Here is a 27,528-nt window from a genome sequence, read left to right on the forward strand (position 1 = left end):
TGTGCGGTCTTGTGTGCGGTTTGATTGTTCATACATGTCATTATGCACCTGCACCAAGCGCTTGAGTTCTCACATAGCTGATATTAGTGCACAGATAAAAATAATGAGATTTACACGTCATGTAAACTTCATTTTAGTCATATAAACTTAGTGTTATGATGGTTTACATGATATATCATGTAAATTTGTGTTATATGTCATGTAAACACTCAGAGTTATGCTGAATTACATGACATATAATGGAAGCTTACATGATATTTCATGAGAATTACATGACATGTCATGTAAACTTCTGAGAAATGCGACGCTCCAAACATGTGCATTATATGTCACAGAAATTTACACTATCATTCCGATCTGTGTGGTGTTTGTATAAATCTACTGTTTGATGCAACTTTTTTCATTGGCGTTGAAACGTTCAAAATTTCATTCAATTCGGTTCACTGGTTTCCGAGATATGACAGTTCAAAAATAAGTTGTCTAAGAATAGTCTTTTATGAGAACGATTCTAGCTTCGCGATAGATTTAAGGTACACCGGGGCAAGTTGAAACGGGTGGGGCAAAATGAAACACGAAGTTTTGAAATGGATTTCAATACAATTTTTCTTCCCTCAAAAGTTTGTTTGAATAAAAAACTATATGTTATGGCATTCGAGCAGTTCACCATCATTGGATAACATCGTGTTAACCCGCTGTTTCATTTTGTCCCGCCCGTTTCAACTTACCTCGGTGTACCTTTATTCCATTAAGCATTTCAAAGAATCTAGCTCAAAGATCTTGAAGAATTTGTTCAAGTTCAGAGTGAAAAAATATTTCATTCATAATGGAACTATTTATAGAGCTTATAGCAAATTCAAATTAGTGTCACCAACTAGGGCTGAGTAAACAATTCAAACACAAGTTGTCGGCGGGGAACAGAACGAGGAATGTGGCGGGCACCGGGCTGTTAGCAGCCGAAAGAATACACGACTGATGTGTGATTCATGGCAGCTTTAAACTGCAAGTAAATTGGATTTATTAATTCCAGAACCGTTTTAATAAATTCTAATCACTTAGACTTTTCGGTGTTTTCTTCAACCAACTTCAAACCGTTCTTCCCAACGCAACTAAAACCGATCTATCTATAATAAATCAAATAGTTAATCACTAGTTTTTAAGTATTTTATTGTAACTGACACATTATTCATTAGTGTTGCTCTTACTAGTTGTACAAGTTGCTCATTACTTTTTGTGGCTTCAAACCCATTTTAGGCACTGTAAACAAATTAGTTCAATATAGTTTCTTCCTTTAAATATTTAGATTTAAGTAGAATAATAAATTGATTAGATTAGAGTTTGCTAAGTTAAAACGTCACATCAGATATAAACCGGTGGTTTTGTTTTCTCTCGCACCTTTTGTGCGACTCCTGTCCACTATCTCATCTGCTGTCATTCGTTAAAGATTTTATTTGTGTTAGTAACCAATTGAAGGCAGTGCAGCCAGCGGCAACACAAGTGTTTGAACCAAAATACAGCAGAGTTTTAGACAACTTGTAATTCTTGATGAAAATTACGGTGCGCCTGAACCGTGAAGTAATTCATTAAAAAAAAATGCATCACGAGTCGAAAGGTCTTTAAGCCTCTAGAAGTAACTGAAGAAAAGAAAAAAAAGCTTATAACCAGTATGCTATCGGCGAATCACTTCATAACTACACAACGCAATGTTAACACTATTTTCCTAATGTTTGCCTCGAATATTGTTCCGCCATCCGAAATCAATATCCGCACCCAGCCCTGCATTCCAAACGAATCCCACTGAACGCAAAATTTCTTTGTTCAGCCAGTCCGACTCCACGGCGCGCGGGTCGGCTTTTTGTGTTGTTCGCTAATGACGATCGTCACCATCATCGACCAACCGTCATCATTGTCGTTGCCATCGTCGTCCGAGCGCTCGATGACGATGCGTGTGTTTGCTGCAGTAATATGGCATGATGCAATCCCCTCCGTCCTTCTCTTCCTAACCACCGCGCAAGCACAGAATCCAGTGTTTCACTGTGATGCACTGCAAAGCACAGTGGTGCTGGCTGCTCTTGGCTCTGCTTCCATGGTGGTGGTGGTGGTTGTTTAGAGAGCGATGCCGAGCCAGGCGATTAGAAATGGCCACTTGTTGCGTCTTTTTCACCGTCGCCGCCGCTTGGTTTGCCACTGCCGACGCCATTCCACCATGACCGAACGACCATATGCTGCTCTGCTAGCTTGATGATGATGATTTGATTCGCTCGCTTCGCTCTAAACACGTTTTTCGATTCGGTTTTTCTTCTTCCTTTTCTTTGCTGCTGGTTTTCTAGCTTCCTCAATGGCACAGTGCGGATAGTGGTGTGGTGGTGTGAGAATAGTGCGTGTACCGTTTGGTCGTTCGCTCGCTCGATCGTTCTAATGCCAGCCCAGTTTCGGGTTCGTGGTATGATGGGTGATGGCGATGGTTGTGGTGGTGGGCCTATTATTATTAGATTTTTCTACGATTTCGGGGATGGGTGGTGCCTATGCCTAAACAGTGGTGCTGCTTAGGCTATAGGGGCCGTTAGAAAGAGAGAACGAGATTAGGCCCGAAATTTGGCCGAAGAATAGTGGTGGTGGGCAGTCTGCCGTCGTTCGGTTCGGTTTTGATAGGCGTTCTAAATTTGAGTTTTCAGGCGTGTGGATTGGCACACGCACATTCGGTTGGGCCTATTTTCGGAGATTAGAACGCAAGAAAAGAAACGTGCAGTTGGAGAAAAAACTAGTGGAAAAAGGTTTAGTGGAAAAAGGTTTTTATGAAATAACATTTTCAAATTTTGTTTTGAGTAGTGTGCGGTAGTTCGGCAGCAGCAAAGCTTCGCGCGCTTGCTTTGTTAGATTTTTGCGATTTTTTCTTCTCTGCGGGGCTCCGACGACGACGACGGGACGCCAAGCAGTCAGTAGTGTGCGGTAGTTCGGCAGCAGCAAAGCTTCGCGCGCTGGCTTTGCTAGATTTTTGCGGTTTTTTCTTCTCTGCGGGGCTCCGACGACGACGACGGGACGCCAAGCAGTCAGTAGTGTGCGGTAGTTCGGCAGCAGCAAAGCTTCGCGCGCTTGCTTTGTTAGATTTTTGCAATTTTTTCTTCTCTGCGGGGCTCCGACGACGACGACGGGACGCCAAGCAGTCAGTAGTGTGCGGTAGTTCGGCAGCAGCAAAGCTTCGCGCGCTGGCTTTGCTAGATTTTTGCGGTTTTTTCTTCTCTGCGGGGCTCCGACGACGACGACGGGATGCCAAGCAGTCAGTAGTGTGCGGTAGTTCGGCAGCAGCAAAGCTTCGCGCGCTTGCTTTGTTAGATTTTTGCGATTTTTTCTTCTCTGCGGGGCTCCGACGACGACGACGGGACGCCAAGCAGTCAGTAGTGTGCGGTAGTTCGGCAGCAGCAAAGCTTCGCGCGCTTGCTTTGTTAGATTTTTGCAATTTTTTCTTCTCTGCGGGGCTCCGACGACGACGACGGGACGCCAAGCAGTCAGTAGTGTGCGGTAGTTCGGCAGCAGCAAAGCTTCGCGCGCTGGCTTTGCTAGATTTTTGCGGTTTTTTCTTCTCTGCGGGGCTCCGACGACGACGACGGGATGCCAAGCAGTCAGTAGTGTGCGGTAGTTCGGCAGCAGCAAAGCTTCGCGCGCTTGCTTTGTTAGATTTTTGCGATTTTTTCTTCTCTGCGGGGCTCCGACGACGACGACGGGACGCCAAGCAGTCAGTAGTGTGCGGTAGTTCGGCAGCAGCAAAGCTTCGCGCGCTTGCTTTGTTAGATTTTTGCAATTTTTTCTTCTCTGCGGGGCTCCGACGACGACGACGGGACGCCAAGCAGTCAGTAGTGTGCGGTAGTTCGGCAGCAGCAAAGCTTCGCGCGCTGGCTTTGCTAGATTTTTGCGGTTTTTTCTTCTCTGCGGGGCTCCGACGACGACAACGGGATGCCAAGCAGTCAGTAGTGTGCGGTAGTTCGGCAGCAGCAAAGCTTCGCGCGCTTGCTTTGTTAGATTTTTGCGATTTTTTCTTCTCTGCGGGGCTCCGACGACGACGACGGGACGCCAAGCAGTCAGTAGTGTGCGGTAGTTCGGCAGCAGCAAAGCTTCGCGCGCTTGCTTTGTTAGATTTTTGCGATTTTTTCTTCTCTGCGGGGCTCCGACGACGACGACGGGATGCCAAGCAGTCAGTAGTGTGCGGTAGTTCGGCAGCAGCAAAGCTTCGCGCGCTGGCCTTGCTAGTTTTTTTTTTCTTCTCTGCGGGGCTCCGACGACGGGACGAAGTGTGCGGTGGACGCGTCGTGGCTCGAGTCGGTTCCGAATTTTTCGCTTTCCGTCGGCGCTATTTCCCAATACACTTTTAGTGGATAATAAATATTTTTTTTTTTTTGCATTAACACAAAAGAGTGGAAAATGATAGTTCGGGCTCGCCGGTCGAGAAAAAAAAAAAATCCGGGCGCCGACAAGTGAGTCGCGTTCAGTGTATTTCTGTGTGGAATAGACTAAAGGTCTCTGCTCCCTAGTGGAGTGGAGACGCGCGATAGAATTTCCTATTTGACTAGTTCTTGCGTCGAAAAGTGGTCGATTGTTAACGGCGGTTTGTGTATATTGATCCATTGTCAAATCATATCACCAACCATAGGTGACTCCCGGACTGACAATGTACCTTACTCTACTAACAAAAAATTCCTTCCTGAGACAAACGTGGAGATGCAGCGATTCGCGGTCTTTTTAACAACGTTTGTCTTACTAACATTCCCTTCCATCCTCGATGACCGTAAGGACGTGGCCGGCGCCGTTATTGACCTTATTAAAGTTGAGAGCTCTCGAACTGTGTACATTGAGAATAGTAAGCTAGTCCCAAGCCCTATTCATTGGTTCCTTGTGCAATTTCGATTGCTCTGGTCAATCACGGAGTAGCAACTACGAATTGTGCGGTCATCTATGCTCATGCTCATGCTGCTCATGCTGCTCAATAACATTTTCAAATTTTGTTTTGTTTGTGTAAGAACCTCAATTTCATTGGAACAGAGAAAATAGCCAAAAAGAGATTCAGCTAAAGAATAATGTGTAATGGAGTTGGAGACATGACCGCGGTCGTAGTAACCGCCCAGGATATACGTGAAGCCACTCGGTATGGTCCACTGCAGGAATTAATGCTGGCCTGCTTACTCTCGCAGAAAATTTGACGTTTGAGCGGTGCCGACACCGCCCAAACGTCAAATTTCGTGTGAGAGTAAGCAGGCCAGTATAAATTCGTGCAATAATCCATACTCGAAATAAGCTGCTCCAGGACCCGATTTCGTGCACAAATTTAAAAAGAAAATTCACGGACGGATGGCGGAATACTTCAACATGGTGCTGAAAGACCCACGCAGCTTCCAGAGTTCATTACCAGGGGTTTCACTTCTCTTCTGCCGAAGGACCAAGACACAGCTGATTAAGTAAAGTAAAGACCAATAACGTGCCTTTCGAGTCTGCAAAAAGTGCTGTGGTCGGTAATAGCGAGGAAGATACAAGCCTACTACGATGCCAATAACGTGATGACACAGGAACAAAAAGGGTGTCGCAAGAACACGGAAGGCTTCAAACATCAGGTCATCATAGATGCAGTCATTGTGGGTCAAGTTACCGAAAAGCAGAGGAACCTGAGCATGGCGTACATTGACTACAAAAAGGCATACGACTCAGTACCACACTCGTACCGTTTCAAGGAGGGCAGCAGGGACGAAAGTCCCGGGGCCTGACGCACCCTCCCGCTTGCGAGTCAGCCGTGTAGTCCCCGGCTAAGAAAAGGACTACTAACCCCAATTCAAAATGTCAAGCGACCCGTGCTGAGGAATGAATGATCGAGGGGGTGGAAAAGATGCTCGATCTTTAACGGAGCCTGTGTACGCAGCTCAAGCGTGGGTGCTCCAGTCCGCTTCCCGGCAAGCCAGCCGGTGGAGGTTATGGACGGAGCGTGGTTGTTGAGGGCCGTCAACCGAGAATCCAAAGGACGGTTCGCAATAGAGGTGGCTGAGCAGCAGCTTGGCAAAATCATCGACTTTGCGTCCACTAAGTCGAACATAAGCAAGGACCTGAAAACGGCCTTGCTTCGACTTAGGGCGTCGATCGACGATGCCAAACAGGAGCACGCGGCACTCGCGTTGCTGACTGCTGCAGCAGCGGAGCCTGCAAATGAGAAAGTGCCGAAGTTTACGGGGCAAGCAATCGCAGAAGCGGGCGAAGCAACCATCAGGCGAGGAGCTGTCTGGCGGTGCCCACAAGGCCAGGCGAATCATTACCCCGAAAGTCGGTAATAATGCCGGAAGGTCGGACCCCAGCCAGGGTTCCCGGAAAGCTGGGAAGGGTGGGCCTGAAAAGGCTGGCTCGTCCCGGAACGATGGGAACAAGGAGTTGCGACCGCTGGTGGGCCTTCAAGAGCCACAGAGCAGGGCGATCCAAGGGGAGCACCCCCCTTGGACGAAGGTAGAGCGGAAGAGGAAGAAGAAGGCGAATCCGCAGGTAGTAGCGCAGGACGCCAAGCCAAGGCGTAGGAGGGCAGGTGCCAAGCGCGAGAAAGGCGACGCGATCGTCATCAAGACGGAACAGTCCAAGTACTCGGACGTCTTGAAGATGATGCGAAGCGACGCCAAGCTTGAGGGTCTTGGAGCCGACGTACGCAGTGTTAGACGTACTCGTGCGGACGAAATGATCCTGGAGCTGAAGCGCCAGAAGGAGCACAAGGGCGCCGCCTATAAAAGGCTGGCAGAAGAGGTCCTTGGTGAGGGTGTGCAGGTGAGGACTCTGACACATGAGGCGACTCTGAAGGTCAAGGACATTGATGAGATCACCGAAGTGGAAGAGCTCGTCACGGCACTGCGGCAACAGTGCGATGTGCAGGTGGCCGCCGCAGCCGTTAAGCTACGGAAGGGCCAGCAGGGACACAGATAGCTTTGGTTCAGCTACCTGTGGCGGACGTCAAAAAGTCCGTTAAAGTAGGGAGCATAAAGGTGCACACTTAGAAAAAAAAGACAGATTACGGTAAAATTTTACCGTAATCTCAACAGCTGAACGTACGGTCAAAAGTTCGGTGATTTTTCAAACCACCGAACGTACTGCGAATCTCAGGAAAATGCATCTGTCAAAATTACCAGAACGTTCGGTACTTTTTACAAATTTACCGTAAAAATCGCAGAACGTTCGGTGTTGGCAATACTAGCAACACTGCCTTCGAACCGCCTCGTGACGCTTCTGACTCGAAGCCTGCCCAGCTATATCTGGCCGGTAAATATTACATGAGTCGCAGCTGTCCGATATACTAACGTCAATAAGAAGTCAAATGCTAGCTTATATCTATGTGAGGACAGCTAGAGGTCAGAGCAATCGCGACGTGTTTATATCGCTTATTGCATACGATTCTGAATTTAGTAATAATTTTGTTTATTTCGTTTACCAAATGAATTCGGTTGTCAGGAACGGTCAAGAATAGTTGATTGATTTGAGTTTAGTGCACAGTCTGCTAGACAGTGAATTATTATTGTAAGTAGTACAGTATATCGCCTTAACCTGCAATTTATGAATATGCATAATCACCATTAGGTCCGCGTTGCCCGCGCGCTATAGAAATAGATTTGTTGGATTTATCCCGGTGAATGAGACCAAATTTTAAGCAGCAAAATTACACCCGATTACCCAAAATATTATAATAATTAAACATTTCAGCTTCAAGTATTATCACCATCAGAGAAGTGCGTGTTTCTTTGAGGAGGTCCGAACCACCAAATTCAACATTCGGTATGTTTGTTTACAAATGAATTCTCAATATCACTGAACGTACGGTAAATTTTACAAATTTACGGCGATTTTATGCGAGCACAAAAAACAATATTTTCATAAAAAACGTCGATGATGGGATTGAATACATGACCTTCTGATCAGGAACCACACTTGCTGCCACTGGACAAGAGAGTCTTGCTTGGAGATGATGCGCAAATTTTAATAGAACTGATGCTCGCAGCTGCCGGCGTGGCTGTCAAACGCATTTTACAGTAGTACGGTAAAATAGTCCCATCACCGATCTGTTCGGTAAAATATTCACAGGTCTCCTGTAAATTTGGCTGATTTCACCGGTTCTTCGGTGATTTTTAAGATTTCACCGATTTTCTCCTGCAATTTCATCGATTTCGCCGTAATACTGTAGTTTGCTTGTTTACAGACCAGTTTCGGTGATTTTTTCACCGAATACTGTAATTTATTCCAAGTGTGTGGGTTGGTGTGTATGTCACCTGACTCTCCACGAGCCACCAGAGGTTTGCTTCAGGTGTCTGGAACCAGGACACAAGTCGTGGGACTGCAAAGGCCCCGACAGGCGCAAACTGTGCAGGCGATGCGGCGCTGAAGGTCATAAGGCCCAAAGCTGCACGAGTCCGCCCATCTGCATGATCTGTACCGGGAAATCCTCGAACAACAGACATCCGATGGGTGGTCCAAGGTGCCCGGCCTTCAAGAAAGCCGCAGTGAACAACAAATCACAGTGCAGGTAACGCAGCTGAACCTGAACCACTGTGATGCGGCTCAGCAACTGCTTTGTCAGGCGGTTTCTGAGTGGGAGACGGATATCGCCATAATATCGGACCCATACCGAGTACCCGCCGGCAACGGCAACTGGGTCGCTGATGGGTCCAGAAAAATGGCGGCGATATGGGCGATGGGTAAATACCTCGTCCATGAGTTGGTGTCTTCTACCTGTGAGGGGTTCGTGGATGCCAAAGTAAACGGAGTCTTCTTCTGTAGCTGTTATGCGCCTCCGTGGTGGCCGATCGAGCAGTTCATGCAGATGCTGGACTATATGACAACCGTGCTGACTGGGCAAAGGCCAGTGATAGTAGCGGGTGACTTCAATATCTGGGCCGTAGAATGGGGAAGACGTCTCACGAACCAGCTGGGTCAGATGCTGCCAGAGACACTAGCCATGCTAGATGTCGACCTGGCTAATGTCGGTACCAAGATTACCTTTAGTCGAAACGGTGCGGAGACGACTATTGACGTTACTTTTTGTAGTCCTGGCCTAACAAGTAGTTCGAACTGGAGTGTAAACGATGGCTACACTCACAGTGATCTCCTGGCGGTTCGCTACAGTATCGACTACAACAACAGTAGGCAGCGGGTAGAGGAAGAGACGGCTAGGCCAATGCCAACTTGGTTTAGACGGCAACGAGCTGGTGGCAGTGCTCTCGCGTGCGTGCGATGTGACCAAGCCTAGGCGACTCAAGCAATTGCGAGCCTGTGCCGTGCCTGCTTACGGGCTAGGCAGCGGATGCAGCGAGCACTATCCGAGAAAGAGCGAAACGAACGGCGGGTTGTGTTCACCGCTGCAAAAGTCGCGCTGAAGACTGAGATAAGGGCTGGCAAAAAGTCCTGCTTCGAAGGTCTCCGTCAGAGTGCCAATGCGAATTCATGGGGTGTTGCCTACAGGGTGTTGGCCAAGACGAGAGGTGTTGTGTCTCCTACAGAGCAATCTCCAGAGATGTTGGAGGGGATCATCGAGGGGGTTTTTTCGCGTCATGATCCTAGTCCTTGACCACCTTTCGTAGGACAGCTGGGGACTGGGGCTGGCGATGAAGAGAGGGTCACCGATGTGGAACTTGCGTAGATAGCAAAGTCTCTTAGCGTATGTGAGGCCCCAGGTCTGGACGGAGTTCCGAACCTGGCCTTAAAAGTAGCCTGGTTCTATTGCCAAAAGAACGAGGCCCGGCCGGAGAACCCACCCGGAGGCCCGTTGGCCTATAGACCAATATGCTTGATTGACACGGAGGGGAAGATGCTCGAAAAGATCATCCTTAATATAATGTTGAGGCACACCGAGGGTGTAAATGGACTCTCGAGTAATCAGTACGGCTACCGGAAGAAGAGGTCGACCGTAGACGCTATCCTGTTGGTTACAAAAACCGCCAAGATAGCGCTCCAGCTTAAAAGGAAGGAGATTCACGTTCAATAGTGCCAGTTTGTCGATGCGCATCTGCGTCTGGGGATACCCGGGTACCTGTACAAGATTCTCGGAAGTTACTTCTAGAAACGAGTACTAGTTTATGGCACGAAGGTGGGTCAGAAGTGATTTTACATAACCTCAGGAGTCCCGCTAGGTTTCTTCCTGGGTCCGGTGTTAAGGAATGTCATGTACGATGAGGTGTTGAGGCTAGAGTTCCCGGTGAGAGTGAAGATCGTCGACTTTGCTGACGACATTATGCTGGAGATCTACGATGAATCGATCGAAAAAGTCAGTTAACTCGACTACCCACTTTAACGACCCACTCGATCGCGGTTGTGGAGGAGTGGATGAGATTCAGGAAACTGGTTCACCACAAAACTGAGGTGGTGATTGTGAATAGCTGAAGATCGGAGCAGCAAGCGTTGATCATTGTAGACGATTGCACTATCACTTCGAAGCGCTCCGTCAAACAGTCGGTCAGCGCGCAAGCTTGTGGCTAGTATCACATCGTCGATACTAAGGTTTGGCGGCCCGGCTTAGGGCACGGCGCTAAGTACCAAAAGCTACCGTGGTAAGCTGGAAAGTACAATCTGAGCCCGTGGTTGAAAAGGAGTCCTCGGCAAGGTCGGGGCAGGTGGACGCCCCATGTCGGCACTTCCTTCTGTGTGCTTACTGATGGGTGAAGGTCAAATCGCTGTGCACGCGGTATCAGTACTTGATACTTGCTGTGTAGTTGAAAGCAGGCGTGGTGACAAGAAGGAAGGATGCGGTGGACAGGACGTATTGTAAGAATTCCGGACAATAACCCTGCACAGTTCGAGTTCGACGCTGATCCGTTTGGCAAAAGAAGATGTCGCAGAGAGCGCAGAGAGCACGAGGTGTTGTCCAAATTTAGAAAGCGTTCGGCTCCTTTGAAGGAGAAAATTATATCTGGCAGCAATGCATGAATCACGAGTTATTTCAAGAGATGAATATGGTCAAAATTTCAAAGCCCAACAGCCTGTACTGGGCTGGTCACGTTGCACGGACACGCAATTGCTGATGACAGTTAGCTTTTTGTACGACACAATAACAAATTTGTTAAGGTGAAATTATAGGGGATTAATGTAGAAATGTGGGTGAAGCACTGTAATGAATACCCATTGGCGTTGTGAGCACATGTACATAAGATGAAAATAGCGGCTGAGGAAACTTTCACTGAAATTGCGTTTGATTAACGGTTTGTAGTTATGAACAACATGTATAAAGCCTGATGTTCCTAGACACAAATGTGTTGAAAAATACATAATCTGAAACGGAAAAAATACAAAAAAAAAAATCACGTACTTCTAGAGGGGTTTGAACCCACATCTGTCCAACTTGCTAGATTGGGCGCATTAACCAACTACGCCACAGTGCAGGTAACGATTACCACTGCGCGAGATGTTGGCAACAAAGGTTCACGATCAGAATCTAAGAAGCGTCTTTCTTAGTTGCTGAGAACATGCTGCCATGCAAGATTTGCGTTTGGAAATGTGACAAATGTTTTTCAAGAGACCGGAAAGCATCTTTAAAATACTATATGCAATACAGTTGGTTGGAAACCTTTTGAAAACCTTTATTGTGAGACAAATAAAATTACCTTAGGAAACCCAGCTTTTAAACGTCGGATGTCATTAGACTTACCTGTAAAAAGAAAAAAAGAGAAATATAACAATATTAGTCATGGTGTTAAGCGGTGCTTTGTGCACCTGGGTATTCAGTAAAACGTCGCTGAACATGTCTTGGTTCGTGTTACGCAGAATGCGTGCAATTAATTTGAACAACATTTGTATAAGTTTGATCACCACTGTACTTACCTCGACAATCCATTGTAATGATTGTACATTGTAATAGAATACGGACACAAAGCGAATTGTAGCTCCAGTGTGGAGATGCTTGTGTACAAGGATGGACGCAACTGCCTCCCTAATTAGGTTACCGAATTTGTAGGTAAATTGTGTATGTCAATTGAATGTTCAAATAAACGTTATATTTTAGCTTTTTGGCTGACCGAACCAAAATATGTCTGCTGTAAGAGTCGGTTCGTCTTCATCTCCCGCAGCAGTTCGACTATCTGAACATGTCCATGATCTTTTCGTAATAAAACTTTTCCCCACGAAAAACAGAGGCGCTACTTCGCTGTCAGAATACAAATTGTCAGAGAAAGTTGTCTTATTATTATCAACTCTTTATTATGGGGAAATTCAGTCCGGAACTGGTTCATCCATGTGCGAAAGTTCTTAGTTAATAACTTGTGGAAGTGCTCATTGAACACTAAGGGTTAACCTTCACGTACCTGACCCTAGACAGCTCATTCTCAAAATGCGTTTTAAGACACCCTTAATCGATCTTAAATTGATGCTATTTAATTATACTCAAGTGGCCATGCAACATCCGGAGCCATTCCGGGGATATTCCGGATTGTGCTGGGGCCAAGGGGTTGCCAAAATGGCTAAAAGTGGTTATTTCGTGTGTTTTTGTGTTTGAACTATCGATTTTTAGCGAAATTTTTGGTGCGAACAGTGAACATAACTGCGATAACCAGATTTGCATAAGTTGGACCAATTTATGATCGATTGAGGGCGACTTCAAGAAATAGAATGAAAATTGACGAAATGCCAGCATTTTGAAAATGAGTTGTCGGGGGTCGGGTACGTGAAGATTAATAACAGTGGAAGTGCTCATTGAACACTGGATTAAGCAGTCAGCTCCACCTCAGTGGAGGAAGTAACTAAAAAAGAAGAAGAAAAGGACGTTCAGTGGTTTCAGTGCAATTCGAACACAGAAATGCTATCTGTTAAACATAAGCATTGAAGCGATGTTGTTTTTGTTTCCTATTTGTATTTTGTGTTAGAATTGAACACGTATAATCTATATATATAAAAATGCAGTGGCATACGTGGAACCGCGCATAACTTGCGAACGGATGGTCCGATTTGGTTCGTCTAAGTTTTGTTCTGTTAGTTTTCACCCAAGGAAGGTTTATGAGGCAAAAAACATGGGCAAAGTTTTTGAAAATTCGGTTTTTCATACATTTTCAACGGGGACTTGGGCTTGACTAGGAACTTGAAACGTCAAAAACGCAATAGGCAAGACAAAGTTTGCCGGGTTCAGCTAGTAACAAATAAAATGGAATCAGTCGGTGTCGTAATCGCTATGTTTTTCAATAGGATGAATTTGAGAACATAAGATTACTAATCTAGCACTCACTGAAGTAGATAAGTATTGGATTCCAATAGTTGAACGACTCTTACAAGGGGAATGACATATCCTTTTCTAACAGGAAAATCCGCATTCATCCGTTTTTAACCGTCGTTAACCGCTGCTAACTGAGCAGCAGATAGACAAGCTTAACGACGGTTAGCAACGAATAAATGCGGGTTTTTCCGGTTAGTTGTTAGTAAGGGAAGTGTCAGGGGGAAGGACTCTTATCATATGTTGATCATAGTTTCAAAATCCCAAATAAAAGAATGAAACCACAAAATCTTGTTTATTCCCCCAAGTACATATATTTATTCTTGTTGACACAAGTTTTTTTGGGGATCAAAAGAACTGCCATCTAAAGTGGAGCGAATACCAAGAACAATCATTACTTTCTCCATAATCTTCCTTACCGCCGTCCTCTCATCATCATCATCAGATCGTGCCCGACAACGCGATATTATCACATTCCGTTTTCGGCTCATTGTGTAATCATCTTCGCCATCTTCATTCGCTTTCATCGTCGATCCCCCTCGCCCAGCACTGCACTGTGCTGTGCCTGTGTGTAGTCTCCGCGTGACCTAATTCTCAAATTGGACTGCATTTTTCCCTTTCGTGCTCTTGCATCATCTGCCTGCGCGCACTGCACTTCACTTGCACCCTCAGCCAAATTTCGGTTTCTTTTCATTCTGTTTCGTGCGACGAGTGCAGCAGAGTGGTAAGCTGCATTTCCTTTGAAGTCGTACTTGACTTGACACAGACAAGCGGACGTATCACTGTAATCACTTCCCATCATTCCCCTTTTTATGATTAGTTCAAATATCCTGTGGATCTCATATCTCTAGTTCATTGTGCTATTATCGTTTGCTTATTACCGTCTCCTATTGAGCGCATTGCGAAGCTCAGGGTGTTGATCACAAATTGTTCCGATTGATACGTCTGCTTGTCTGTGCTCAATCTCTTTGTTTCGCAGTTTTGTTTTTGGGTCATCTGACTCCAATTTCTCGTCCTGCCTTCCCACAGCTCCCCGTTTCCACAGTTTTCCCCCCGTTCCCTTCCATTTCCATTTCATTTCATTAAAGTCCCAGAATAAAAAAAACGCACTTTGCACAAAAATGCATCCTGCATAATAAGCTGGCCCCCGCTGGATGCGATAAGGCGCGGACGACATAAATCACCCGTGCAATTTGTGCGGTTTTTGGTGGGTCCCTTATTCCTACCGGACGGGGTATCCGACCCGTCCATCGGATTGTTTAGGAAGAGTTGGAATGGGAACCCTGCGAGCGGAACCCAGAAAGGAATGCCGTGTCGGACCGGGTGCTTGGTAGGAAGGGGCACGCAGGCAGGCAGGGTTACAAAATTTATGCGACAGTGTGAAAATGTCATAATGATACCCTTTATGGGTGCAGCACGGCGCGGTGCGTCTTGCCATCAGCCCATCTTCCCTGCCGAGAAGAATAAAAATAATTGGTGGGTCCCCCGTTTCGTGTTGGGTGCGCATCAATTTCGCAATTGCACAACGTGGCCCACAGTGGTGCCAGTTTTGGTGGAAGTGTGGACATTCTTTATTACACCAACGAATTTAACCTCAAAATGACTGACAAGACAATTCTCTGGCCATTTTGACAGATGTAATATGAACATGAAAAGGACGGCAACAAGATCGGTAAAGTTGAATATACTATCCGTTTTTTTCCTGCATGTGTGTGTGATCTGTCAAAATGACCTGAGAATTGTCAAACAGTTTCATGGCTAACTTTGTTGGTGTAATGAAGAATTTAATTGAAGGTAACAGCTTAAAAAAAACCACTTGAAACTAACAGCTAGAGAACCAGATATTAAAAAAAGCTGATGGCAATAAACTAACAGCAAGCTGGCAGTAAGGAACTTCGCGGAAGTGTAGAATTAGCATTTAAGTTAAAATACACGTGAATACAAACAAAAAAAGGTAAGGGACTTGAAGCTAAATGATGGAATCTAGAAGCTTACATCTAAAAGTTCACAGCAAGGAGCTGACAGCTAGAAGCACAGAGCGTGAAGCTATCGGTTAGAAGCAGACAGCTCGGAACTGACTTCTGAAAGCTGACAGGTAGAAGCCACAGACAAACAGACGTAACACCTTGAACGATTTTCATAGAAATCCATCGCCCAGTTCACACTACCATCACCTGGTGGAAAAGTTGCACGAATCACTGTGTTGTGCAATATCGTCAACAGAAGGTGCTAGTGTGAAGCGCAAACACGTAGAAAAACATGCGCGCGCCTCTGGTTGTCAAAGCCACAACTATGAAAATTTAAAATGATCGTTAAAAACGTGGTCGATGGAAATTTCGCAAGTGTTACGTCTGTTTGTCTGTGTAGAAGCTAACATCTAATCTTCCTAAGAATCTAGTCATAATCTGCCAGCAAGGAGATGCCAACCATGATCTAATTATTGATAGAAGCAGACAACACGAAGCTGATATCTAAAAGATGACTTCTGGAAGCTGATAGATAAAAGCTGAAAATTAACAGCGAGAAGCAGACAGCATGAGCTTGCTAAACACCTGCGCGTTCACCGATTCGGGCTATAAGGACAGGACCGCTAGAATTTGATAGCCTGAAGTTAACAGTTAGAAACTGGCAGCAAGAAATATTGACAATTACAAGCATAAACCAAGAAACTGGCAGCAACAAACTAACAGCATGCTGACAGATACCAGCTGGCATCCTGAAGCTGACACCAAGAATCTTCATGCTTGATGCTGATATCTGGGAAACCGAACGGCTGCCGTAGGAGTGGAAGGAAGGGGTCATTTGCTATTTCTACAAGAAAGGAGACAAGTTGGAGTGTAGCGATCATAATTCTGATTGCCACCTACAAAGTAATATCCCAGATCATCTTCCGTCGTATTTCATCCAAAGTTAAGGTCTTGAAATCCCGCTCCAACAGTGCATCAGAACTTCAAACGCACAAATCTCAAGAAGCAAGCTTCAAACAACAGTGCATTTTATTATTCTGTTCTTACTCACTTGTAATTAGTTTTAAAAAAGAAGATCAGGTCCGCTGGTTTTGTTGATGAAGAGATTTGTGCGCTCGAAATCGTGAGTAGGGACCAAAGTCGGCCATTGTGGCGGCCATTTTGGGATTATAACAAGCCTGTCCTTAATGAATTTGTGGGAAGTTATCAAGCCGGCTTCGTCAACGGCGACTCGATAACGGACCAAATCTTCACCGAGCGGCAAACCCTCCAAAAATGCCACTTCAAGGTGACGTATGACAGTATCGACCGCACAGAGCTACGGAAAATCATGGACAGGTAACAATTTGATGTTGATTAAGCGCTTCTGTAACTTGTGCAAATCAGCCTTCATATGAACAAAAGCTGTACAAAAGAAGTGTAATCGTTTGTTCAGCTCTTAAACATCCAATTTTGGTGATTTTATTCAGCCATAAGTTGATTTAAGCTCTCTGGGTGGCTGAATTAAGGTTGTAGAAGCGCTCATATCCAGAATGATAAAGATCATATGAAGCATTGGAGTCGCTTAATCATCTTTAATTCAGCAATTAATCATCACTTATACAGCAAAAAATTCAAACTTATCCCACAGAGTTCTAGCCAGAATTACCATTAGGCTCTTGTAGGCGTAGATGTAGGATACAGTTCATAGTGGCTGAAAGAGAAATATATAAATATTTATTATAATTGAGAACTGAACTTGGGTGCTTTGATTTGTAGTCACTTGCCTTAGCATCTTTTCCACCTGGAATGGTACGGGATTAGTGATTCGTGCGAGGACAAGTTATATACTGCCACGTCTGATTAAAGGTTGAACGGCTTTGCGCAAAGGCTAAGGTTAAATAAGCGATGTAAGTGCTGGATATGAATCCATACATTAGCTGTCAAAACATCGTTGTTTTGTTTACAGTTCAGTGCTTCTCGATTTTGACAATCGTGAATCTCTAATGAAGTCACTCAAAATGTTCTTTTATCTATTTTTAGGGGACGTTTCGACGTGAAAAACCATTATTTAAATAAAATATCTAATCAAGCGATACTGTATCATTTGCATACTCCGTGCAGGTTGCTTTTTGATATGGTGGCTTATGCTGCAGTAATCCAATGTTCGATGATCGGAGAAGACAAAATCCTTTTTCTATGTTTTTCAAAAATAACAATTTTTCACATTCCTCTAGTTTTTTTTGAAGTGGTGGTGGTACTGAGTGCCATTTCTGTTGTTTTTTTTATATTTACATTATTTAATGCTACACCTTCAATATTGAAGATAAGCTGAATAAATAAATGCAGAGCAGATGGACAATCTTCTATTGAGTATCATATTCAGCATACGATGATAGGCTGTACAAAAGATACGTTATACACTCAACAAGCTACTATTCAACTTGATATTCAGCTTCCAGCTTATTTAGCTATTGACACCATTAACCAACCATTGTTCAGCTATGATTGTCACTGTTCAGCTACCATTGCTACTTGGGGAACGGCATCTCCGGGAAGCTCAATGGAGTGATCGAAGCGATCGTGGACGGTGTAAAAAACTGTTTCAGCTCGAAGCTAACACTTAGAAGCTCATAACTAGAATCTTATAGTCAGAATCAGGTAGCTGGAATTTTACATTCATAAGCCGATAGCCAGAAGCTAACGGAGAGAAGTAGACAGCTTGAAGTTCCCCTATTTTTGGTGCAGACCTACTGGTCCATATCGAATCGACAGCTTGAAGTTGATAACTTTAGGCCAACATATAGCTTTTATCAAACCAAATGACAGCTTAAAACTTGCAGCTTTTCAAGGATTCCTTCGATGATTCAATTAAGGATTTCTGCAAGGATTCCTCTAAGAATTCCATTGTAAATACCTCGCGAAATTCGTGCTGGGATGCCTTCAGAAACTCCTACCAGAGATTCTCCAAGCAATCTTGCTAGAATTTCTAAAGCATTTCCAGATGGAATTTCTGCAGTTATTGCTCTAAGGAATTAGACGAAAGTTTCTGGAACATTTTCAAAAGGAATCGCATGAGGAATCACAGCAAGACTTTTTGGATGATTTCCACCAGGAATTGCTGGAGTAATCTCAGCAGTATACCAGGAGTGAATTCAGCAACAATTTTCAAAGAAATCTGAAGAAGATTTGCAGTAAGAATACGGTGAGGAATTTTAAGAAGATCCCCTGGACCAGGCATCAATTTTCTCACTCACGCGATCGAATTCTACCTCCACGATAATGAAATTTCACAGCATACGATGAAAAATAAGTCTCTCATGCAAACACTCACGATAATTATCTTTCTCTCCACAACTATTTTTTTCTGTGCCGAATAATAACCGTCACTGCATAAGATTATCCGGATAAACAACAAAGTATCAACGTCTCCACCGATGCACGAGATCATCAATTTACCGTGTTTACATAAAATGTACTTGTTTCCATGGCCATCTAGAGAACACAACAGCACGACACTGCTCGGACGTCAACTGGGTGTGTGATCAAATGTGAATTGGTCCATCCTGAGCAAATATTTTCTCCTGCACGTTGCTACGATTTGTGAGCGAGTGTTGATTGGAGAGAACAAACTTTCATCACGTAAATGATCCTGAGTGAGAGCTTTTTCATGAGTACAAGTAAAATATCACAGGTTGCTTTATCGGGATAATATCGCGGTGTGATAGCCCGTTACTCGTGTGAGTGAGGGAAAAATGTGATGCCTGCCCTGGAGGAATTCTGAAGCAATCCCAGGAAAAAAAAATTATTTTAAAAATGGTTTTAAGAATCTCTTTTAGTCCACTAAACTAAAAAGGGCCGATCCATAAATAACGCAGATTCTTAGGGGGAGTGAGGAGGTGGGTTTCTGGTCGAAGTGTACGCTCCATACAAATTTTCGAAAATTTTGTATGAAAAAAAGTCTACGAGAGGGGAGGGGGTAGTCTCTTCCGAGATGGCCAAAAATGGCTCTACATGAAAAGCACCAAAATGTTACTTGGGACGCTACAGCTGGGATTGCTGGATGAATCGCATCAAGTATAGTTGGAGGAATCCCAGCAAAAACTTCTAGAGATAACCCCAAAGAAATTCTTGGAAAAAATCCATGAGGAATTCTTGGAGAAAATCCAGTAGGCATTCTTGTGGAAATTCTAAAAGAAATTTATGTAGAAATCTTTGGAAAAATCAAAGTAGAAATCACAGCAGAAATTTCTGCAGCAATCTCAGTTGACATTCCTAGAGGATTTATTGAAGGAAATCTTGAAGAAATCTGCGTAGAAATGCCAATACCCCTGGAGGACTCCATTGAGTAATGTTTGGAGAAATCCTCCTGGAATTCCTCTACAGCATTTTACTTGCATTTGTTTCGTAAAAAAACAATCAACATTGATAAGAAACGATTTAGGAGGCTTCAGAGACGTTCCAGAGGGCTCAGGAGGTTCAATGAGGGTTTTAAATAAAGTTTAGGGGCTGCAGAATTTCAAGGATTTTTGTTTTGATATACTTCAAGGTTCCATATTATCATATTTCAGAGAGGTTTCAGGGGATTACACGGGTATTTTAGGAGCACTTAGACTTCAGGAACATTAGAGCTTTTACGGGGTTTCCAAAGGCGTTTCAGTGCTGTTCTAGGAAGTTTCAAAGGGTTTCCAGGGGTATTATGGGATGTTAACGGGCGTTTCTGTGGATATTAGAGGAATTCATGGGTGTTGCTGGAAATTTTACGTGGATTTCCACGAGGTCTCAGGGGATTTCAGGGCCGCCTCAAGCGATCTCCAGAAGTGTTTCATAAAGTCTAAGTGGGTTTCAGGTGATTTCCAAGAATGTTTCAGTGGCTCTCAAGTGACTTCAGGCAGTTTCTAGGGACGTTTAAGGAATGTTTCATGGGAATACAGGGGCATTTCAGGAGATTGCTGGGATTTTGAAGAGGTTAGTAGGCCTCTCAATACGCCTAATGAGCACCTGTTAGAATAAGAATTCATCTGAAACTCTCCTAAACCTCCGGATACCTGCTCTGAAATGGCTTACAGCGCAAGTAATAATGAAAAACTGAGCTGAGAAAGATTCTTATGATAAGTAGTTGAAATACAGTAACAAAGTATTGTAAATAAAAAGCCGCTTTACTGGAAACACTGAACCATATCCATCGATTCGATTCGTCTCTGGCGAGCAGAGAATTTAATCAAGCAAATTCTCCAATTACATACGACAAGACCTCCGCGCCACAACACGACCCATTGATACCACCTACTCTTCATACTTAAATGCATTTGGCGGCGGTCGTCAAATCGGGGCGAACCGATCCCGGTAGGTACCTATAAGTTATCGCTCTGCGTCACCCTCCAGGCAGTCCATCGGTCGCGAAATGTTTGTTTTCATTTGAGCGCACTGACTTTTTGTTTTGTCTTGGTCGTCGTCGGGGGACTCGGTTGCCGCGTCGCCGCCGTCGTCTCCGTGGCACATATATTGAATGTCGATCGTCTGGAAATGGAAATATTGGCATCTAAAACCAAACAAAGCACAAAACAAACCCAAATCACCGTGGTGCACCAGTTTAGCCTGTCGCTAGTTACGTGAACAAGTGGCCGAGTGGGCTTGAAGTTGAGACTGGAAAATATTTGGTGTTTAGTAGAATTTAGAGTTCCAGCGCAGAGAATGGACATCCAAGTCCAGTTCCCTTCCCCAACTTTTGGAATACCATCAGGGATTCTTCCAGGAATATATTCCACGGTTTCTCCACAAACTTTTTCCAGAACTGCCCAGGAGTTTCTTCTGGTATTCTTCGGAGGGATTATTTAGGATTCCTTGAGATTCCCAGGATTTCTTTCGGGATTTCTTAAAGAATTCCTTCAGGAGATCCTCCAGAAACTCCACCCCGATTTTCCCTTACGTGTTCCTCCATTGTTCTTTCTGGAAATCCTCAAGGATTTCGTTTTGAGATAACACCAGGAATTCCTTCACTATTGTATAATTTCACCAGTGGTTTCTTTCATGATTCGACCTTCAGAAGTTACTTTCTGGAATTCCTGCAGGGATTTTTTCCATATTTCCTTCAGGGTTTCTCTGCAGGAATTCCATGTTAGAATCTTCCAAGAGCTCCTTCCGAGGTTTCATCAGATTTGTTTTTTAGGAATTCAGAGCTCCACCTAGAAAATTTTCCAACAATCTCTGGGATTTTTTTTTCTGGAATTATTTCCGGGATTGCTTCAAACATTCAATTCCGGTATTACTACGGAAAATCTTTTCGGGATTTTTTCTGGGAATTTCTTCTGAAATTCCTCTGTGAACATCATCCGGGATACGTCCTGAAACATCTGGCAAGATTTATTCGGGAATTCCTGGAATTCCTCAGGGATTTTTTTCCGTGATTCTTCTAAAAACTTTTTTTGAGAGTCTCTCAGGAACTTCTTACGGGATTCTTGCGAGAATTTCTTCTAGGATATCTCCGCGAACTCCTTCCGGGATTCTTTCAGAAACTGTTTCCGTTTTTTTTCAAGAACTTCATCCATAACTCTTCTAAGAACTCTCTACTTGAATTTTCCAGAAGTTTGTTCTGGAATTCATGTAGATCCCTCTGGAATTCCCCTAGATATACCTGTGATGGAATTCCTCCAGGATTTTTGTGACATTCTTTATGACATTACTCGCGGTATTCCTTATGAAGTTTTTAGGCGTTCCTTCATGTACTGCTCCATCAACTTTGTAGGAATGCCTTCCTGGATCTTATAGTTCCTTCCGGGATTCCTTTTTTCCAAAAAATGGAAATGGTAGAAAAACAAGAAGAAATACCTGAAGGATACTCGGAACTTTCCAGAAGGAATTCCGCGAAGTCCCAGAAGTGAACTTCGATGAAACCAAAAAAAAAATACCCACGAGAATGCCTGACAGAATCCAAAAAAATCCTTGTTGGGGTAGCCCCAAAAGTAATTTCTGGAGGAATCTCGGAACGATTTCGTGTGAAAACTCTGAAGTAATACTTCATATCGTAAACAGAGCACATAGGGAAAATAAAATTCCGGTTATATGGAATATCTTGATCGATGAATTGACTTGCTCTTCTTCTTGACGTAACGAATCAACTATGACAAAGCCAGCATCTCAGCTTAGTGTTCTATGATTACTTCCATACAGCAATTGATTTCAGTGACTACGAAATGCAATTCGCGAAAAATTCGGAACCAATGCAATTTACGGAAGAGAAAGCTGTGCAGCTAAGCAAAACTCGTAGTAAACTCAAAGAACCTGAAGAAATTCCTGAAGGATTTCTTACCGAATCATGTACTTGAGAAAGAATCCCTAAATAAGTTCCTGAGGGAATCCCTGGAAAAAATCCTGGAGGAATCACAAAAGGAACTCCTGGAGGAGTTCCTGATGGGGCTCCTAGAGAAATCGCAAAATGAACTTCAGGTGAAATCGCTGGATGAACTTCATGAGGAACCTATGAAGAAACTCCTGGAAGAATTGCTAAAGGAATCCCTGATGAAGTTCCTGGAATGTGTTCCTTGAGCAATTCATGAAGGATTCTCTGGCAAAACCTCTAAATCAATTTCAGAGGATCTCTTCAACATTTCTAAGTCAAATCTCTCTAAATATATTTCCGTTGGAAGTTCAGTTTTTTAATAACGTGTATTTTTACTTAAATCTAATTCTACACTCACCGTAGAAAGTGAAGAAACAACTAGAGGAATCCTTGATTGAACTACAGGAGGAGCGAACTTTTTAAAGGAATCCCTGAAGGAACCCATGAATGAATTCCTGAGTAAATTGTTTATGAATTAATTGAGGAATTCCTGAAAAAGTTCTTAGGAATCCCAGAGGGCGTTTCTGGAGGAATCCCTGAAGGAGCCCTTGAAGGAGTTCCTAGAAAAATCTTTCCAACAATTCCAGGAGAAATTCCTTAAAGAATACCAGGAAAAACCTTTGAAAGTATTCATGGAGGAATCCCTTAAAACATCTAGAGGAAATGAACTCCAAGAGAAACTCTTCTACTAGGATTTCCGAAAAAAATCTTGAAAGATCACAAGAAGAAGTTCCTAAACAAATCCCTGAGAAATCCATAAAGAAATTCCTGAAAGAGTCAATGAATTAACTCCTGTTGAAATCTCTCAGTAATCGTTCAAAGAACTTCAAGAGAAATTCCTCAAAGAATTAGTACGACTCTCTGAAGGAATTACTGGAGGAATCCCTTAACACATTTATGGAGGAACTCCAATGTGTTCCTGAAGGAATCCCCGAAGAGTTTTTTTTTAAGTTTCTGAATGATTTACTGGAGAAATACCTGGAATAGTTATTGGTGAAAACTCTGAATGGGTTTCTGAAATCTGAAATCATTAAAGAAACTTCAGAAAAAAAATCTAGCCAGCAAATATATGAAAAATTCAGACTTCAGAATTTCTCAAATAATTCCAAGAAACAATACCGGAAAGAAACCCTGAAAAACTGCCTGGGGGATTCCCTGAAGCACTTCCTGATGAATACTTGAAGAAACTGGAGAAATCTCTGTAGAAATATCTGGCGGAGTCTCAAAAGAAAATCCCAAAACTATCGTGGACTTGGGGAGTTCTTAGAGGAATCCCTGAAGGATCTTCATAATCAATGTGGATCATTGTGGAGCCTAGTAGCCGTGTGTTTAGGGTCAATAAGCTTCTAATCGCACCATGCTGTGGGGTGAGGGTTCGATTCCCGCTCCGGGCGATGAAACTTTTCGCGAGAATAGTTTCTTCTCCGTATCCACTGGTGCACGCTCCGTGTGTCCATTGTCTAGTGTTAAGTTTCATTCAGTCTGTACAGCCTCTGGCTAAAGACGATGTCCGTGTCTTTTCTATATATATATATATATATATATATATATATATATATATATATATATATATATATATATATATATATATATATATATATATATAAATGCAGTGGCATACGTGGGACCGCGCATAACTTGGGAACGAAAGGTCCGATTTTGTTCGTTTTAGTTTTGTTCTGTTATTTTTCACCCAAGGAAGGTTTATGAGGCATAAAACATGGAAAAATTGAAAGTTTTTAAAATCAGTCTTCCAAGCATTTTGACCGGGGATTTGGTCTTGACTAGAAATTTAAAACGTCAAAAAACGCAGTAGGCAAGACAAAGTTTGCCGGGTACAGCTTGTTTTTTTATATAATCCTTCACGGAACTCCAAGAAAATTCTTACAAAATTCTAGGAGCAAATCCATCATGGGCTTTGTGGTCGCGCGCCAGCCATCTAGGCGTTTCGTAAGCCTCGGAGGGTGGGTTCGATTCCCGCTTCAGTCGGTAAAAACTTTTCGTCAAACGAAAAATTCTCCACTGGGTGTTTCGTGTGTTGTCCGTTGTCTCATGTTTGTGATGGTTCAGTCTGTGAAACCTTTGGCTGAAGACGGTGTAGTGTCTTTTTTGTAGTGTCTTTTTGAAGAAATTCCTTGAGGAATTGCTCATAGAATTCCAGAAGGAATCCATCAAGAAACTCCAAAAGGAAAATCCTCAAACAACTTCTGAAAAAACTCCTGGAAACATTCCTGGTGGAAATCCCTGGAAGAACCCCAGATGAAATGCTAATAGGAATCGTAAGGAATCTTTGAAGGTACTTCTGAAAGAAATTCTGACGAAATTCCCGGAGGAATCTCTAAAAACATCTTGGAGGAATTCCTGCAGAAACTCCTGGAGAAATCCCTGAAAAAATCTTGGAGCAACCCACGATGAACTTTCTAGATGAATTCCTTTAGGAATTCCTGGAGGAATCTCTAATGTATCTACTACAAGAATCCATGGATGAACTCCAGGAAAATCCCTGCCCAGAGAAACCCCGGAAGAACTTGGTGCAGAATCCCTGAAAAATATCTGTTCAATTCCTGAGGAAATCCCTGAAGAAATCCCTGAAGGAGTTCGTTGAAAAACCTCTGAAGGAAATCCGTGATTAATTCCTTTTATGATTTCCAGGAAAAATTCTTCAAGGAACACAAGAATAATATTTCCAAGAATTCCAGGAGCAATTCCTCAAAAAAATCTTGGATGAATCTTTGAAGAAATTTCTGGTGAAATCTTTCTAGCAATTTCTGGAGACACTTTTAATGAAATTCCTGGAGAAATCACTGCAGAATTTTTGAAAGAGTTCGTGGAGTTATCCCTGAAGAGTTTCCAAAGAAGAATCTTTGAAGGAGTTCCTGAAAAAAAAAAATCCAGCAGTATCAGGAGAAATTTCTCCAGTATTTTTAGGAGAAATCTCTTAAAGCGTTCAAGGAAAAATATCTGAAGGTTTTCAAGAAGAAAATCCTGACGCAGATCCCAAATGTATTCTTGAGGAAACTTTTGGAGAAATCCCTGAAGGAGTTCGTGAGACAATTCCTGGAAAAATAAGTATTCCAGTACTGAAAAAAATTCTTCAGAAATTCATGAAATCCTATAGAAATCTATGATGGAGTTCCTGGAGAAATCCCCGAAGGAATTCAATAAGAAACTCCCGAAGGAGTTCGTGGAGAAATCTATCTAGCAAGAGAAATTCATCAATGATTTATGGGAAATTCTCTGTTGCATTTTTTGGAGAAATTCAAGAATAAATTCTTAAAGGATTCTCCGAAGAATCCCTGGAGAATCACTGTTGGAGTTTCTAGAGAGATCCATAAAGCGTTTCATGAATTATATTGTCAAGGAATTCTGGGAACATCTCACAAAGAGTTCTAGGAGAAATTTCTGAAGGAATTCCTGCAGGAATCCTAAAAGAAATCCTGGAGGAATTTCTCAAGGAATTCCAGAAGAAATCCATCAGGGAATTTATGGAGAAATCTTTGAAGAAATCCCTGGAGGAATCTCAGAAGGAGCTCCCGGACGAATCCCTGACTTCAAGAGAAATTCGTCAAAGAATTCCTGGAGATATGTTTTAATGAACTTATAGAAAAACTAGCTGTACCCGGTAAACTTTGTCTTGCCTACTGCGTTTTTTGACGTCTCAAGTTTCTAGCCCAGACCAAGTCCCCGATCAAAATGTATGAAAGATCGATTTTCAAAAACTCTCAATTTTCCCATGTTTTTTGCCTCACAAACCTTCCTTAGGTGAAGACCAACAGAACAAAATCAAGTCGACCAAAATCGGTCTATCCGTTCGCAAGTTATGCGTGGTCCCACGTATGCCACTACATTTTTATATATAAAGATTCCTGGACGAATTCCTAAAGGTATTCCTGAAGGAATCATTGAAGAAATGTTTGGAGAAACTTTTTTTTAACAACACTTCTAATGATTGGGTACCCTCTACTTTTTGATTCGCTTGGCGGTCACAGTTCAAAACTGCCAGTGGAGCTGACCATTGAGAACAGATATCCAAGCTAGAAGAAAATTATACCGAATGCTGCGTGAGGGATCAGCGTTGAGAATATCAGCGTCACCTAAGCAGCATGCTGCTACAGTCAGTGGTGAATATGCATATCTAGATAAGTTTTATGTTCACCATTGACAGAAGTATATGGAAACTTTTCGAAGTTGCCACTTGTGTTGCCATTTCATATGACTGAATTATTTATTTTTAATTTCCCAACGAATCCATTACGAATTCTTTCAAAGATTTTTTAGGAATTTCTTCAAGCACTCATGATTGCAGCCATACCTGAAAATACCTTTGGGAGATTTTGTAAAGGAACTTTAGAGAAATTTCCGAAGGAATCCTTGTAAAAATGCCTGCAGGAATTTTTGGAGGAATTTCTAAGGAATCCTTGAATAATCTAAGATGTATTCGAAAAAAAAAATCATTTTGTTGATTTTGGAGGTATTTTAGATGGTATTCCTGAAGGAATACTACAAAGACAAACTTTATAAAATCGAGCATAACACGTGAGCAGGACCCAAGAACGTTTTAGAAAACAAACATGATTGAACAAATTCCCAAGAAATCCTTGACAGGTTTTTTAAAAAAATCGTTTGAGGTATTACAAAACAAGCTTGAAGAAATTTTTAACAAAAATTTTTGATGAAAATTCCAGAGGATTCCTCTGGGAAATTGCTGAAGGGATCATGTGAGGTAGTCCAAAAGGAATCGTTTTTGGAAATCTTTGAGAAACTTTTTTTTTGGGAACATTGGGAATCTACTGGAGAAATTTCTTCAAAAACACACAGAGGAGCTCTCGAAGCAATCGCTGGAGCAACTTTTGAAAGAAATCTTGGAGGAATCTGTAAAGAAGTCCTTGAAGTAATTCCTAGATGAATCCAAGGAAGATCCTGGCGAATCCTTGGTGATATAATCAAGACAATCTTTGAAGACAGCAATAGAAAAATTCCCGATGAAAACTTTGGAAGAATATCTAAATGATTCATTGAAGGAATTCCAGTTGAATTTCTTGGTGGAATTTCTA

General features: G+C 43.0%; 1 protein-coding gene and 1 long non-coding RNA gene across 3 annotated transcripts in view; one reads left to right on the forward strand and one right to left on the reverse strand.

Moving 5' to 3' along the window:
- Positions 1–27,528, forward strand: part of LOC109400410 (protein bunched, class 2/F/G isoform) — an 864,004-nt gene that overhangs the window by 106,779 nt on the left and 729,697 nt on the right. The gene's annotated exons all lie outside the window — the stretch shown is intronic.
- The window catches only part of LOC134285558 (uncharacterized), a 206,747-nt gene continuing 190,799 nt past the window's right edge, over positions 11,581–27,528 (reverse strand). Inside the window, exon 3 of the long non-coding RNA XR_009996471.1 lies at positions 11,581–11,638. This is a non-coding gene — a long non-coding RNA (uncharacterized LOC134285558). The remainder of the gene's footprint in view (positions 11,639–27,528) is intronic.

The sequence above is a fragment of the Aedes albopictus genome, chromosome 1 (genome assembly GCF_035046485.1).
Source record: "Aedes albopictus strain Foshan chromosome 1, AalbF5, whole genome shotgun sequence".
NCBI lineage: Eukaryota > Metazoa > Arthropoda > Insecta > Diptera > Culicidae > Aedes > Aedes albopictus.